We start from the raw sequence: 15,648 nt of genomic DNA on the forward strand, positions 1-15,648 counted from the left end.
CCCTTAGTGGGCTTAGGGCGAAGTGGCCAGGACCTCCTTCTATATAAGCGTTAAAGCTTATAATCTTATAAGTTTAAATATATACCGGCTTATTAAAAGTTACTTACGTATTAAGGCCGAAAATATAGATTATTCGAACTAAGGAAGGAAAGGAGGGAAGGAAAAGTCTGCGTAGTGTGTAGGCGGCTAAGTATATATAGAATCGCACGGGCCTCGCTAGGAGGTCCGTGCTTCTTAGTCCCGGCCACTGCCGGGGACTATTCCGCGGGCTACTGCCTATAATAGTAGCGGTATAGAAGCTACTTAGCGGAGATATCTACCTTACTTTTACTAAAAGGGTATAGTAGTAGACTACCTATAAGAAATAATAGATAGAGAAAGCTTTTAGTAAAGGAGCTACCCTAGCCGTATATAATTACCCTATATTTACTAAGGCTATCCCTTAAGAGGTCCTTAACGCCGTATCTAAGGAGGACTTACTAGTATCTCTATAAGATATATACTCTAAGGCTAAAATCCTCCGAGTATAACAGCGAGTACCCTATTATAGTACTAATAGGGTAGCGCTTCTCCTTATCGAATTAGCTTTACCGGTAGGGGTAATAAGCCCTATTCGGAATACCCTCCTTTTTAAAGGGGGTAGCTATATCTATAAACTATATAATCCTAATCTTAGCCCCCTAAGGTATTATAAATACCTATACTTTGGTTATAAGGCTAATAGCTACCCTATAGTAAAGAGGGTATACCGTTACTATACTAAGCCCGAATTAGGGGGATACTGTAGGTGGTAGACACGCCTGGTGGCCGCGCAAGGCCGTGGGTTCGAATCCCACTCCCCTTAATCGTGCGCGATTTTTTTCGCGCGCGAACTACCCGGAGCTACTACACGTCACAGGGGTCCACGCACGTTCGGGGAGATATTTGTCAGCTTACGCGCTGATAAGTGGAACCACACTGCCTCTAGTACGTACCCTCCTTAGGGGGGAAGGGTATATACCGTACTACGCGTAATTAAGCGTACCTATACACACTACCTATAATCGGACCCTAGAGCCTAGGGAACTCCGGGGAGCGCGCACTACCACTTAAGGATAAGTCCGGGACTAATAATTCTGCTTCGTGCATTCTTTACTTTTATATATAAGTTATATAAATAACTATATACTCGGTATAGGCTTAGTCTTCGTAATAGACTCGTGCTATAGCTTTAGGGCTATATACACGTATTAAATCAAAAACAAAAAGCCTAAATCGGCGTACTTATAGGGCCTAGGATACTATAATATTATAGCGCCCGGCTGCTTCTGCTATTATACCGCCTATACCGGAGATTATAATACCTTTAACGACTTATACTAACTATTAAGGAAAAAGGCCGAGAAAACTCGCGAAGCGTATAAGTACCGAGCTAGGGACTTGAATATTACCCGCTAGACCGAAGCGATATACCTATAATAGCCGTAGATCTTCCCCCCGATTATTATCGCCTAGGACTAGGACCGGCCCCTCCGTAAGTGTAAAGGATACCCCCCGAAAAGAGTTAAAGGATAGGAGGGCTCCCTAATACCGGGCCTAATAAGCGCCTAAATAGTCTCCCGCAGGGCTAGTAAGGTACCGTAGTAGGAGCTATAAAGCTAAAGCTAAACCCCGGTTATACCGGGTATATTATCTTAACCCCCCCTCCTACTAATTAATAAGAATCTATATCCTTTTATAGAATATAGGGAGGAGTTAGGCGCGCCGGGAGTTCCCGCTTTAATGCCGCGCCGAGTATAATATAATAGTAATCCAGGAACCCGGCCTTAACTCTTTTACGAAAAGCCCTGCCTACCCCTCCTAAGGGGTATACCGACTAATCTAAGGAGGGGGAGGCGCCCTCCTATATATTTATAAAAGATACCCGCTCTATATGTGGACGTAGCGGGCTTACCATAATACCTACGCCGTTACTTTTAGGATAGGAGACGATACCCTTATAATCTAGTTAATCTACTTAGAGAACTACTAGTTAGCTAGGATCTCGTAGAATACGATCCTATAAGATATATTCGATATAGCACCGCTATAGGGCCGCTATATCCTTATAGGTGACTTTAACCTATACTACCCCTTATAGTTATAGCCACAACCATACTACTCCTAGGGTAACACCCTGCTTACTATTACGACCCGGTAGAACCTAGACCTAATAACCCCCCCCGGAATTACTATATAGCACCGCCCGGGCCGGCTTACTTGTACTATCGACCTTATATAGGCGATATAAGGGCTTCGCTACGATTTTAGCGGCCCCGATAAGACCGTTATCAGGTCGGACTATTACTTATAGATAGCCTGAATCTATATAGAGATACCGGCGAGCACCGCAATATTACTACTATAGGACCTAATCGAGCCTTATTAGGTCTAGAAGGACTTTAACCCTTTATAGGTCTTTTAGCTCGCCGCTATATAACTATAATACACCGGCCCCCTTCTTATACTAGGAGATATCGACTTAGTACTAGATAACCTAATTAAGGACTTTACGATACTAGTCGATACGGCCGTACTGCGCCGTTATAGGTGCACCCTTAGACTCTTACTTACCCCTTAGTAGAATATAGAGTTAACCGCTTTTACCTAGGAAATAAGGCGCCTCTACCGTAGATATATATCTAGGAAGTCCCGGAACCGATAAGACGAGTTCGAGGAAGCGGAGAGGCGCTAAGATAAGACTATAGCGGTAGCGAAGCGGCTATACTACTGATACTTACTCTACACGACTAGGAAGAACGATAACCTCCTTTAGCGATTATAGAAATATGTATAGACTAAAGGGGGAGTACCGCTAGACCCCTTATTAGTACCGCTATTACGCTAAGATAATAGCGATAACCTAGCCACTATACACGTAGAGAAAGCTAAAGTCCTTGACCGGAAGTTCTTCTTACCCCCCCTCCTTACCGCCCTTTAGCCCCTAAGCACGGAATTCCCCCCTAAATAGGATATCCGCTATAATATTACTATAGCAGATATATAGGAGTGCCTTAAGAAGGCTAAACCCTAGGCGGTATTAAGGCCTAATAGACTCTTAGTAGGGCTCGTAAAAGTATATAGACCCCCCCTATACTAAAGACTAAGTGCTATCTTTATAGCGTGCCTCGAAGTAGGCTATTACCCGAAAAGGTACCGCTACGCTATTATAGTAGTCCTTAAGAAAGAAGGTTAGCCGCCGGCCGACTATAAGATAATAAAGGGCTAGCGACCGATATTACTCCTTAGTATAATGGGTAAGGTCTTTAAGGAGATACTAGCTAACCGTATTATTACCGTAATAGAGGAGTATCGGCTCCTCCTAGAGGGATAAATAAGTAACCGGGCTAGGCGGAGTATAAAGATAGTAGTATAAATAGTTATAAACGCTATAAGGGCGAGCTAGGCCTATAGCGGTATTATTTAAATACTCTAATTAGATATTAAAGGCGCTTTCGATACTATCTCCTACCCTTACCTCCTTAAGGTACTTAAAAGGAAAGGCTTCCCCCGATAGCTTACTACCCTAATCCGTAGCTTCCTCTATAACTATATAGCTTAGCTATTACTTAATAGCGAAACGGCCCCCCTATAATACCTCCGCGGGGGGGTACTATAAGGCTCGCCGATCTCCCTTATCTTCTTTATCCTCTATATCTCTACCCTTTACGAAGAGCTAGAAAGGGTCCTTAAAACGATAATAGCAGGTTGTATAGATAATACGAATATTATCGCCTTTAGTAGGATACAGGTATAAACGCGGTACCGCCTCGCCGCTATATAGCGAACTTACCTAGACTAGGAGATAGCGAGCAGACTATAATTCGAACTAGCTAAGTGTATTTATATCCCCTTTATAACGTTACGCTAACCCTCCTTTACCCCGCTCTCCCTTAGCGCTATTTCGGTACCGGTAGCGGAGGTGATAAGGCTTTTAGGCCTTTAGTTTAATAGGAAACTCGACTTCTGGCGGTAAGCTAAAAAGGTAAAGAGCCGACTAGCCACCGAAATATACGCCCTTTTAAGGCTTAGTATAGTAGTATAGGGGTATAGCTTTATAGACGTAAGAAGACTATACCTTATAGTAATAAGATTAGTGATTACCTATGATACTTTAACCGTTTATAAGATAAGGACCGACCCCTAATATAGCCCTATAGCGGTACTTATAGCGGTATAGAACTAATACCTCTAATTTGTCGCCGGAGCTTATAAGGCTATACCGGTTAGGGTCCTTAAATAAGAGATCGTTATCCCCCCCCTTAATCTATACCTCTTAAGCCTAAGGGCCCGAAGGATCTTCCGGATATAAGAAGAGGGGACCGAAGATAAGATATTAGCCGGAGTATATACCGCGGCGAGAGCCCTAGCGAAACGAAATCAGTACTATAGGACCTATACTGCCCTTATATAGATAGTATAGCTTACTACCCTAATAACCTAGGCCGGAACCACGCCCCTAAGAAAGGTCCTTATAAGGGAATAGGGTTAAGCCTAGGCGGAAGTATAGCGGCCCTATACTTACGCTATAGCGGCGCTAAGCCGCCCCCCGATATAACGCTCCCTCCGGATATATAAAGGACTCCTTAAGCTATAAAGCTCCGTATTTACCTAGATTAGATCAGAAAAACTAGGCCTACGAGCCTTTCTAGTTAAACCAAGGGTGCCGGGATTCCTAATAACGCGGTGCCTTTACGGCGATAGGGGGCCAGAGATAGCGGAGCACGTGGTGCTTTAGTGCTAGGATATAATTAAGGAAGAGTATAGGGAGCTTTTTAGTGTTGTGGGGAGACTACTTATAATTAAAGGCAATCTATAAAACGCAGTAGACTATAATATAGAAGCCGGGGTAATAGCTAAGTAGTTCCTATAATAGAAGAGGCTTAACGACTTCCGCCTCGCCCTTGAATTTATAGAAGCTTATAAGAGCGCGGCGGTACTATAGCGGGGAAGAAGTAATATAGCGGTCCGGTTGAGTATTAAATAGGGGCCTTATAAGCCGGGACCCTAATAGTATCGAAGCATTATCGGCTAAAGCCCCCTTTACTCTTTACTAGTAGTATTACCCCCTTTAAAGGCAGTTACGCTACTCTTAATATACTCGAGGCCCTAGAACTAGTTAGCTATACTACTACCGCAGAGGCCCTATAGCGATATCGCAAAGGGACTACGCACGTGATAGTCTATTAAAACACTTATTATACCCTTTAGGTAATGGGTACGGCAGAGTAAGTCCTATAGAGCTACCTTTACTAATAAGGTGCCGCTATAGCTATGACCGGAAGGCAGCGCCCGAGTAACGGCCCGTTTAAAAGATAAAGGCGCCGTCCTCAGACGCTCCTTAGCCTATAGGCTATTAGTAAGACGCTACCGTGATATCGAAGGGAGACTATTTACCGTAACGATATTATTATTACCGGTAGCCTTTACTAATAGCTAAAGACTATATACGTTTATAAGACTTTACTACTGCTTCTTAGTAACGGGGAGAACTTATTAACTAGTTAGACTACCTTAATATACCGGCGGCACCCTATTAGTATAGAGACGATTTATATCCTTATATAGGCGATAACTCTTAGCGTATCAAAAGCACGCTATACTGGTGCCTATAGTACTAGTATAGGCTTTAACGTTATTTAGATAGGTTCCTAGACGCTTATTATAATATAAGTAACTACTATATATTAGCCGCCGCGATACTATTTCGGTACTACTAAGGAATATATAGGGTATAATACGAATAGTGCCTTATTTATAATAACGGTTATTACTACTAGGAGAAGGTATCTACGGCTATTAGTAGGCTATTACTATGGTATTATTATAATATAGGGATATTTATATTAAGATAATACTTTGTTTATTCTTATTATTATTATTCTTACTCCACTATTCTATTTAATCTATAGGAGCCTAGCTTAGACTATACGGTCCTTCTCGGGTGGCTATAAAGAGGAAAACCCGGTATCCCGGGGAAAACCTTTATACTCGTCCTTAGTTAGAGTAGTGCCGCTACGGGGCTAATATAGCCCCGGCTTATCCCTTCTATATATCTAGATTATACCTTTAGGCTAGTGGCTAATAGGAAGGGCAGTAGGCTATGGTTCGGGTTAGCCTAGGCCGGTTATTAGTAAGGTGGCGGGGACCGAAAGGGTGCCGCGGCACGCTATCTCCGGCCTCCCTACGTCCTTAGGGACCATACCTATTATTCCTTCTATTTAATTAATAAAGAAAGGTAGGGCAGGCGTTCCTGCCTCCCTTAGTGGGGGTAGGGGACTATATTTCCCATTCCCCGCTACGGTACCGCTATATTCTCGTAGGCTTTTATAACTTTAAGGGCGAGACGGAAATCGTCAAGTCTTTTCCGTTATAGGAACTACTTAGCTACCGCCCCGGCTTCTATATTATAGTCTAGTATATTATATAAATCCTCTTTAGTTATAAGTAGTCTCCCTATAGTACCGTAAAGCTCCTTACGCTTATCCTCGGTTATACCCTAGTACTAAAGCACTATATACTCCGCTATCTCTACGCCCCTATTACCGTAGGGGTATCGCGTTATTAGAAATTCCGGCACCCTCGCCTTAGCTAGGAAGGCTTATAGGCCTAACTTTTCTAATCTAATCTAAGTAAGTACGGAGCTTTATAGCTTAAGGAGCCTTTTATATTTCCGGGGGGTATATTATATCGGGGGGCGGTATGGTACCGTTACGGTATAGGTATAAGGCCGTTATACCTCCGCCTAGACTTAACCCTAATCCCTTATAAGGGCCTTCCTCGGGGGCGAGGTTCCGGCCTAGGTTATTAGGGCGGTAAGCTATACTATCTACGCGAGAGCGGCGTGGGTGCTATAATACCGATTCGGTATCGTTAAGGCTCTCGCCGCGGCGTATACTCCGGCTAATAACTTATCTTCGGTCCCTTCTTTTTATATCCGATAGATCTTTTAGGCGCTTAGACTTAAAAGGTATAGGTTAAGAGGGGGGATAAAGGTCTAGACCCTAACCGATATAGCCTTATAGGCTCCGGCTACTAATTAGAGATATCGGTTTTATACCGCTATAAATACCGCTACGGGGCTATACTAGGGGCTAGCCCCTATCTTATAAACGGCTAAGGCGTAATAAGTAACCACTAGTCTTATTACTATAAGGTATAGTCTTCTTATATCTACGAAGCTATACCCTTACGCTATTATACTAAGCCTTAAGAGGGCGTATATTTAGGTGGCTAGTGGGCCTTTTACCTTTTTAGCATATCACCGGAAATTAATTTTCCTATTAAGCTAGACGCCTAAGAGCCTTATCGCCTCCGCTACTAGTACTAAAGTAGCGTTAAAGGGGAGCGGGGTAGGGGAGGGTTAGCGTGACTTCGTGAATAGGATATAGATATACTTAGCTAGTTCGAACTATAGTCTGCTCGCTATCTCTTAGTTAAGGTAAGCACGCTACGTAGCGGTAAGGCGGCACCGCGTCTATACCTTTATTCTGCTAAAGGCGATAATATTTATATTATTAGTAAATACTACTATTATTATTTTAGGGACCCTTTTTAGCTCCTTATAAAGGGTAGAGATATAAAGGATATAGAGGATAGGGGATATTGGGGAGCCTTATAGTATACCCCCGCGGAGGTGCCGCGGGGGTGCTATTTCGCTATCGAGTAATAGCTAGGCTATATAGTCTTAGAGGAAGCTACTAATTAGGGTAATAAGCTATTAAGGGAAGCCCTTTCTTTTAAGTACCTTAAGGAGGCGGGAGTAAAGGATAGTATTAAAGGTGCCTTTAATATCTAGTTAGAGTATCGAAACGGTGCCGTTATAGGCCAAGCTCGCCCTTATAGCCTCCGTAACTCTTTATGCTACTATCTTTATACTCCGCCTAGTCTGGTTACCTATCTATCCCTTTAGGAGGAGCCGATACTCCTCCGCTATAGCGGCGATATACTTAGCTAGTATCCCTTTAAGGACCTTACCTATGATATTAAGGAGTAATATCGATTGTTAGCCTTTTACTATCTTATAATCGGCTAATAGCTAGCCTTCCTTCTTAAGGACTACTATAGTAGCGTAACGGCACCTTTTCGGGTAATAGCCCGCTTTAAAGCACGCTATAAAGATAGCGCTTAGTCTTTAGTATAGGGGAGGTCTATATACTTTAAGGAGCCCTGCTAAAAGCCTATTAGGTCTTAGTATTACTTAGGGTTTAGTCTTTTTAAGACGCCCCTATATATCGGCTATGGTAATATCGTGGCGGATATCCTATCTAGGGGGAAATTCCGCGCTTAGGGGTCTAAGAGTAGTAGGGAGGGGGTGTAGGAAGAACTTCCGGTTAAGGACTTCGGCTTTCTCTGCGTATATAGTAGCTAGGTTATCGCTGTCGTCTTAGCGTAATAGTAGTACCGATAAGGGGTTTAGCGGTACTCCCCCTTTTATTCGTGCGTATTTCTATAATTACTAAAGGAGGTTATTATTCTTCTTAGTCTTATATAGTAGGTGCTATTAGTATAGCCACTTCGTTACTACTACGGCTTTATCGCGGCGCCTCTCCGTTTCCTAGAACTTATCCTATCAATTCCGGGACTTTTTAGATATATATCTATAGTAAAGGCACCTCGCTTCCTAGGTAAGAGCGGTTAACTCCGCGTTCTACTAAGGGATAGGTAAGAGTCCGGGGGTGCCCCCGCGGCGATATAGTATAGTCTTATCGGCTAGGGTTATAAGGTTCTTAATTAGGTTATCTAATACTAAGTCGATATCTCTTAGTATTATAAGGGGGCCGGTCTACTATAGTTATATAGCGGCGAGCTAGGGGACTTATAAGGGGTAAAAGCCATTTTAGACCTAATAGGGCCTATTTAAATCCCGCGGTGGTATTATCTTAGTGCCCGCTATAATATCTATCTCCGTGTGGATTTAGGCCGTCTATAAGTAGTAGTCCGACCCGATAACGGTTGTATCGGGGCCGCCGAAGTCGTAGCGGAGCCCCTATATCGCCTATATAAGGTCGATATTACTAGCGCGCCGGCCTAGGCGGTGCTATATAGTAGTTCTAGGGGGGGTTACTAAGTCTAGGTTCTACTAGGTTATAAGGGTAAGCAGGGTATCGGCTCGGGGGTAATAACGCGGTGGCTATAACTATAAGGGGTAGTATAGGTTAAAGTTCTTTATAAGGATATAGCGGACCCGTGGCGGTGCTATATCGAATATATCTTATAAGGGTGTATTCTAGGGGGTCCTGGCTAATTAGTAGTTCTTAAGTAGATTAACTAGATTATAAGGGTATTATCTTTAGTCCTAAATATAACGGTATAGGTATTATAGTAGGCTTACTATATCCACGTGTATAGCGGATATCTTTTATATATATATAGGAGGGCGCGGCCTCCTCCTTAGATTAGCCGGTATACCCCTTAGGAGGGGTAGACAGGGCTTTTCGTGAAAGGGTTAAGGCCGGGTTCCTGGATTATTATTACGTTATACTCAGCGCGGCACCGAAGCGGAAGCTCCCGCCGCGCTTAACTCCTCCCTATACTCTATAAAAGGATATAGATTCTTATTAATTAGAAGGGGGGGTTAAGATAGCGTGCCCGGTATAACCGGGGTCTAGCTCTAGGGTTCCTACTACGGTACCTCGCTAGTTCTACGGGGGACTATATAGGCGCTTATTAGGCCTGGTATCAGGGAGCCCTCCTATTCTTTAGTCCTTTTCGGGGGCAGTCGTCTACCTTTACGGAGGGGTTAATCCTAGTCTAGAGTAATAATAATCAGGGGAAAGATTGCTAAATAGGTAGTCGTAAAGAGTGAAAAGGTAGGGTTAACGTAAGGAACTAGATGGGATCACGATAGGATCACGATAGAGAAGGTGCAGGGGTAGCTAAAGAATCAGATTAATCGCTAGCCTCCGTCTTTTAAGGGGAGGCTCCTCTGCTCCTTAAGACTACGCTTCGCTACTCCTCGAGGACTGCTTTATTTACTTCCTCGAGGGCTACCTTATTTGCTTCAAGGGACTATTCTATTTGCTAGTGTAATAACTGCTTTGTTTATACCTTAAGGGGTCTTAGACTAGGCACGCCTGGACCCCTATAGGTTTATACTAGGGACCTATTATAACCACTACTACAGGCACCTGATATAGCGACCTCCCCCGGATACTCCTGTCCTCAGGAGTGCCCGATCCTTACCGGCCCCTCGGCTCCTCTAAAACCCAGTGCCCGAATCCGTCCCTAAGTCCCCCGGTGCCCCGAACCAGAGCCCTCTATAACGGGACCCCGATAGGTCCCGCCTAGTTCCCACACGGAGCCTCTTAGGCCGTGGCTCTAACCCGGGTATATACTCCCTCTCTTCGTTCTATTAATACAACCACTAAAGCTAATATCCCCCTTAGGACCCTAATAGGTTCTAGGGTGGTTCCTTCTCGGACCTCCGGATCTACCCCTTTATTCCCCCTAGGTTATCCCTTCGATTAATCCATAAAGCCTTCCGAGCTAGTATTATATAGAGTCTAATATTACTCCTTCCACGAACTTGTAGCTTCCTTCTTTATACTAAAAATAGATGCTATATAACCGCTATAGTGGATATCTTATAACCTACCGTTACTCCCTCTTCCTATTCCTTGTCTTCCTCTTCTATACTTAATTTTTCCATCGTAAGTCTCTATTAATTAAATAACTAACTACTATCTTATAAGTGCTTTCACGTCTTTAGTCTAAGATACTAGCTAACCACGAGATATAGTGTAGTTACTATACCTTTATAGGAAGATAATAATAATAAACACGCCGTTACTCCTACGAGTATATCGCGAGCCTCTAAGAGGCTTAAGACCTGCCGATCTAGAACGCCCGTATATCGATTACGGTCTCTATCTCATACACTCTCGGCTCCTTAAGGCAAGCAGGACTATTATAGAGTTTAGGCTACCCGCGCCTTTATACGACTAGCGCCGTGCGACCGGTAATATATTATGTATTACGGAGACTTATAATCACGATACCTAGGCTATAGTGTACGAAGATATCCACTGCCGGTTTAACTAAAGCTAGGCTACGGTGTATAGCTAGGTTATAGCTACTATTAAATCTTATAGCCACGGCGCCCGTTTCTTTTTATAGGGCCCCGGCGGTATAGGGAAGACGTTTATATACCGCGGTCTCTACGCATATTTCCAGTCGCGCGGGCAGATTATACTCTATATAGCGTCCTCTAGTATCGCGGCCGTTCTTCTTAAGGGTGGCTATACAGCCTATTCGCGGTTTAAGATCCTCTTACAGGTTAATAACGCCTCGACCTATAACGTGCTAAAGAATTCGGACCTTATAGCATTACTACGGGAGACGGTTCTTATTATCTAGGATAAGGTTCCTATACAGCATAAGTTTTGTTTCGAGGCCGTTAATCGTACGTTACGGGATATAATAAATAACGATTACCTCTTCGGCGGTATTCCGGTTATCTTCGGAGGCGATTTTACCTAGATCCTACCCGTTATTCGTAATAGTAGTCGGGCGCAGATTATACACGCCTGCTTCTAGCAGTCCTCTATCTAGCCATAACTTAGTATTCTTTACCTTATAGAGAATATACGGGTTACCTCTACCGATCCTAATAATCGGGCGTTTATTCAGTGGTTACGGGACCTCTCCTACGATACCGAACTTTACGGGTTAGTTAACCTTTTCCCTGCTATTACAGCTATTTACGATATCGTCTATCTATACGGGCGTATTTACCCGACTAAATTACTATAGTAGGCGCCGTTAAACTATATAGTCTTTATTAACCACGTTATTCTAATACCTCGTAATACTACTATCACGGCTATTAATAGGCAAATACTAGGGCGACTACCTAGCCGCTTATAGGCTTACTTAGCCGAGAATTCGGTCGTTAATCGGGCAGAGGATACTAACAGCCCTACGCCCGAACTAGCACTGGAGTTTTTAATATAGTTCGAGTTCGCCTCTATCCCGCCCGTAAAGCTTAAGCTAAAGGTCGGCGCGCCCGTTATACTTATACGGAACCTTAACCCACGGCAGGGATTATATAACGGCACGCGTATAGTTATTTTACGAATAGCGCGTAATACGCTAGAGGTTAAGGTGCTATCCGGAATACACGCTAGCGAGGTAGTATTTATCCCCCGTATCTGTTTAGATTCTAATAAGGAGGATTACCCGTATATTATCCAGCGCCGTTAATTCCCGTTACGGCTCTGTTTCGCGATAACGATTAATAAGTCGTAAGGGTAATCGTTTAGTATAGTCGGCGTGGATTTCCGGTAGCACGCCTTTACTCACGGTTAGGTTTACGTTACGATATCGACGGTTACTGATATTAGGAATCTATTTACTTTATTATAGGCCGATAATAGTAGGGCGGTAGGTAGGCTTAGCCGCAGGTTAGCCGGAGTATATCTAATATCGTAAACCCAGAGGTCTTAATAGATTCTTTTTAACGGTCACTTCTACGGTTGTAGTAGTCTACTATAATAACTAGCGATCGATAACGCGGTCGGGTTTCTTTATTATATAGCCTATATTAAGGGTAGACGAAGTAATAAAGCAAACTACCTATTCCCGCCGCACCGTAAACATAAAAATAAAACAACCGTAAACCCTTTATAAAATAGTAAAGTAAAAAAAAAAGCCCGTTTTAGTTCTCCGCCGGGATACTATCCTCTAGGGCAGCGATTATATTCTTATAGTACTAGATTAACTGCTTCTTCTATGCCGTTATTATACCGGTAGGGAGTATCACGGCCAGCACTTCGACGTTACCGAAGGTTATTACGGGCGGGGCGAGGGGCGCGGGCGTAGGCGTGGCGGGCGTGGTGGTGGCCGTATTTATACCCGAAATACCGGCGATAGTTATAATAGTCGGGCGGGGAGGGGGGGGGCGGGAGCGGCAGCCGTAGTTAAGGTCTTTACCTTCTTAGAAGGCGTTATGGTTCCTATAGTATTATAGATTAATTAATTAGTATAGGTTAGTATTCGTTACGGTTATTATTAGCTTACCTACGGTCTTATTTACACGCTTCTTCCCCTTAGAAGAAGCGGGAGTAGCGGTAGCGGTAGTGGTAGCGGTAGTATTATTATCGGCCGGGGGGGGGGGAGCGGTATGAATATTTACGGCCTTCCGAATTAAAATAGCAGTTATTATAGCTACCGCTAACGACTCCCGAGAACGTGTAGTAACGGGCGAAAGGACCGTCTTTCTTACTATAGTGCTTATAGTCTATCTAAAGGTCGCCGACGATTATTATTATAATAGCCTCTCGATTAGCCGGGCGACTAAGGTTAAGGTCTTTATCCTCCCGTAATAAGAGGTCCCGTTTAGTCTATATTAATAATATCGGTTAGTATATAATAAGATAGCAGGTAAATCAGTAACCTACCCGAATAATGTGTATAGTGTTAAGGGCACCGGTAGCTTTATAGCCGCTATTATATATAAGGTCGAGAACCTTACTACGGTTAACCGTACGGCCGTCCTTTATAGGTATCGTTTACTAAACGCGCGTGCTAGAGGAGGAGGCCGGCGTATTATATACGGGCGGGCGGGTAGGCGTATAGGCGGGCGAGGTAGTAGGCGAGGCAGCGATAGAGGCGGCGGCAGAGGCGGCGGGCGAGGCAGGGCGGGAGGCGGTAGTCGAGTTATTGGGCGATAAGGACCGGGATTCCTACGAATCGATAAAGGAGTCGGATAGGGCGGGCGGTATACTACGAATTACGGTTAGTATCGTCGCTTTCTATAGGGTTAAGGCGTGTATTTATACCCGTAACTTATATAACGGCGAGGCTATAACTGCATAAACCGGAAAGGAGGGAGGGATATTTAAATAAATAGAAAAAAACTATTACTTAGCGGCGCTATAACGGTTTATTAATTACGATCTTTATTCCGTAAATAAAGTAATCGTGGTATCGGAAATAGAGAAATACTTTATCGCGATAATAAAACAGTTACTAAAGACCGTTGTTATAGCGTAGAAAATAGTAAACAATAGTATTATTATTATTATTTATTACTCTACTCTCGCTTAGCTAAGCTAGGCTAGCCACGTAGGTAATAGTCCTTCTCTGATTTTCGAGGGGAAACCGTTAATGGATAAAAATCCCTACGCTTTTATTATATAAGTAGTTTTATCGTGCGTGGCCGCTACGGTATCGCTCCGTGGCCCTATTTTTATCGCTATTCGAAAACCGGATCTTACCGCCGGGCTAGTAGCTAATAGGAGTTAGCTGGTTAGTTTATTAGGTACCGTGTCGGGTTATACGCGCCCTTAGTGCGCTATCGTTATAGTCCCTCGCCGCCGTCCTTTCCTTTATTCCGGATCCGGCGAGGTTATTCTTGCCTCGCCGCGGCGCCCTTTATACCCTCCATCCCTTCTATAGGGGGCACGCCTACCCCCCCCCCTTTACTCCTTTCTTTATTTATTATTTTTTCTAAAACCTCCTTTATATACCTACTATTTATAGTGGCCCTTATTTAGTTATATACCTCCCTTACTCGCGCTACGTAGGCTCTCCAGGGTAAGCGCTATAGTATAGGCCGGGCGTGGCTACTATTCCCTAGAAGGCGTAGTAACTTATAGGGCTAATCTACCGCTCCCTTTTCTTATAAACCTCCCTCTTTTCCTCTCTTTTCCTCCTTTTCTCTTTTCCTCCTTTAAGCTATCGTTTTTAAGGTAAGTTTTACGTGGTTAGTGCGGTGTAAGTACGGCCCTGGAATACCCGTATTGAATACCCCGGTGCTGTTCGGCTATATAGTAGGGGATCTAATAGGGTCCCGGGTTATACTATCCCCGCGCCGCCCTTACTCCGCCCCCGTAACGACCGCCTCGGTCTAACTCCTTTACCCCTTTAGATACCTAGTAATAAGACCTCTATTACTAAAGGGGGAGCCGGTGCCGGCGCCTATAAGGGTAAAAGGCCGGCTACCCCTTAGCCTTCTACTATAAGTTCCCCGCTCTATTATTATCACGCCCGCTTTACGCCCCCGTTTCGTATTCTAACCCGGTATAGTCCGCCCCTACTATCCGCTTATCGCTATATACCTCCTACGTTATATCCCTCGCCCGTAACTACTAGGTAGCTCTTTACTAAAATCCGCCCGGTAAATAGTCGTGTTATATTCCCGTTACGCTCCCGCTACGCCCCCGTTATATCGTTTTTACTAACCCGATTTAGGAGCGGGCGCTTATTGTATTAAGTATATTAATAGTAACCGTGATAGTAGCTACTACGCCCTAGTTTATCTCCGCTACACCCCCGCTATGCCCTTGCTCCGCAAATTCTCCTATTAGGTCCCCCCCCCCCTATAATAACGCCGCTACCGCCCTTATCGCCGCCGTTACCGCTACCCGCGCTACCCCGACGCCCTTTCTAGATTTTCCCCTTCTCCGTTATACCGTGTACGTTACGTCCTTATTACTAATCCTATTATAGAATATCCGTAAGTATTAATAGGCGGCTACCTATTAGACCTACGCCCTCCGCCGGGCTAGTAGTGTTAGTATAGTCGACGCCCCCGCCGCCGCGCCCCCTTAAAGTTATAGTAATAGCTACGCTTATAATAGCGAGATATTAGAGCTTATCCTCGCCTACCTTATAAGTTACCCCGCG

At 44.1% G+C, this 15,648-nt stretch overlaps 1 non-coding gene across 1 annotated transcript; it reads left to right on the plus strand.

Annotated features, from left to right (window-relative positions):
• The first annotated feature begins 772 nt into the window (after positions 1-772).
• Positions 773-844, plus strand: SODALDRAFT_t43. The gene has a single exon. It is a non-coding gene; the product is annotated as a tRNA-Thr (tRNA).
• Positions 845-15,648: the final 14,804 nt, after the last annotated feature.

The sequence above is a fragment of the Sodiomyces alkalinus genome (assembly GCF_003711515.1).
Source record: "Sodiomyces alkalinus F11 unplaced genomic scaffold SODALscaffold_2, whole genome shotgun sequence".
NCBI classification, from domain to species: Eukaryota; Fungi; Ascomycota; class Sordariomycetes; order Glomerellales; family Plectosphaerellaceae; genus Sodiomyces; species Sodiomyces alkalinus.